Raw genomic sequence first — 2,500 nt, 5'->3', positions numbered from 1 at the left:
TAATATATATATATATATATATATATATATATATATATACAATATGTGTGTATATACATATATACATACATATATATATATATTATATAATAAATAAATGGGATGTAATTAGTAATTAAGTATGAGAATATTGGTTGTGGGAGGCCGAATACTCCCATTGAAAACAGTGTAAGTACAATTGCTAGCACCTGGAAATTTTGCATATCTAGCGTTTCTGCCGAACCAAACTAAGACGCACCGGGCAGGACCAGCAGTTGGTGCGACGACAGGTATTGTGCAAAAAGGCTAGTGATAGAGACAATTAACTGTATAAAATATAAAAGACATGTAGTTAATACCAGTGTATTGTGAAACAAGTGAACCCTTTTGAATAAAGGAAAGGAACTTTCTACGAGTTTGGATTAACCATCCGACTTGTGTAAAATGTATGCTTTCAGCACCAGTTGAGGATACATGTGTCCTTTATTTATTCTACGACAACATATAATTATTTAACCTCATTATATGCCGTGGAATATATTATCATTTATTACTCAAGCTAACATAATCATTTTTTCGACAGTGTGGTCCCCATTCGATGGGAATCTTTAATATTTTTGCTAGTAAAAACTTTATCATAATATACAAGACCGTACTTCTGGTATTTATTATATTCTTGAATTCAGAACTTTCCGTCCTTGATATTTAAGACCCCGAAATTTTAGACATCCCGAAGAAAGAAAATTCTCTTTATATTTTACTGTTCTTGATTATGTTTTAAACTGCGAACGATTAAGCTTTCCACGTAACTCCCTTCACGCCTGTATATTTGTTCACATATTCAAATAAATTTTATTCGAATTACTCCCAAAAAATATATATATTTTGTTTGAAGGGGACCAGCTCTCTTTAAGTAAGTTGACAAATCATTATATATTTCGTCTTGGACAACAAAATTCCTTTTCCTTCGTGATTAATTGATCGATTGAAATCCACGGTTATGTTAATATTCAACCCTAAAGCCTGATGTTACATAGAATTAAACCCGTTTCAACAAAATAAATTTCTTTGGAGATTACATTAGTGTAAATCTGAAAAAGGAATGGCAGGATAGTCTTTAAATTAGAGTGTTTAAATGCATAACGTAGTAAGAGCCTTGTTGCAAAGTTACAATTCTACGATCACCAAAGATCCTGGAGAAGATGCAAATTCAATGCCTACGACGAAAGTCCTGTTTTCTTTCTGAACTTGATTAGATTGTTGAGATCCTATATGTATCTATGGACCTGACAAAGGTCAGCTGAACAGTCACAAACTCGAACACAGGGTCAAACGAACACCAGCTATTTACACAAATAACTATCTAACAGCAAACTATTTTAGTTCATATATATATATATATATATATATACATACATAAATATATATATATATATATATATATATATATATACATATACATAAATATATATATATATATACATATATATATATGTATATATACAAATATATATGTATGTATATGTATATGTATACATATATATATATAAATATATATATATAAATATATACATATATATGTATATATATATATATATATATATATATATATATATATATATATATATATATATATATATATATACACTCACGTCTCGTTTCATTTATCGGAGGATTTATAATTGTTCAGGATGTGTCCACCCAACGTTGTTGAATGATTGTCTGTTTGTGTGTATGTGTGCACGCACGCGCGCGCGTGTGTGTGTGTGTGCGTGTGAGATTCACCACGGCCTTGGATCACGTGTTGGACTCGCAATCGACAGTTAACCTCCCGTATGAGAGCTCAGAGCTCGTATGACCGATCAATGGGTAATACTGTGATCTTATACGCCCACGAGAAATGGAGTAACAACCCACAGCGCAACAATACTGAAATTATTTCAGCCCTGGGCGGAATTCGAACCCAGACCGCCGTAGTGGCAGGCGAGAACTCTAACCACTGCGCAACTAGGTTGTGTATGTGTGTGTGCGTGCGTGTGTGTGTGTGTGTGTGTGTGTGTGTGTGTGTGTGTGTGTGTGTGTGTGTGTGTGTGTGTGTGTGTGTGTGTGTGTGTGTGTGTGTGTGTGTGTGTGTGTGTGTGTGTGTGTGTGTGTGTGTGTGTGTGTGTGTGTGTGTGTGTGTGTGTTCGAGCGTGTGCATGCGGGTGTGCGTATATTCGTGCTCATGGATGTGTACAACATATTAGCCTGCTCGTGCTCCTGATGATCTTTCGTTCATGCAACAGACAACTCACCACACCTCTAGCTTCTGCTTCGCTCGTCACCCAATCTTTTTACTAATCTAATAAATGAATATATATCTGAACTAAAGTAGTTTGCTGTTAGATAGTGATTTGTGTACATGCCTGGCGTTCCATTACCACATTACCCTTCACCTGACCCTTAAAGTAGACCCAAGGTCCCGGACCCATACCATCTTTTATACCCCTTGACCTAACTCTTCCCTAAACAGCACTAAACA

Source organism: Oratosquilla oratoria, chromosome 23 (genome assembly GCF_046742065.1).
Source record: "Oratosquilla oratoria isolate Oo_2021 chromosome 23, ASM4674206v1, whole genome shotgun sequence".
Classification (NCBI taxonomy): Eukaryota; Metazoa; Arthropoda; class Malacostraca; order Stomatopoda; family Squillidae; genus Oratosquilla; species Oratosquilla oratoria.
The sequence above is the reverse complement of the archived record's forward strand: the minus strand, read 5'-3'. Positions refer to the sequence as shown.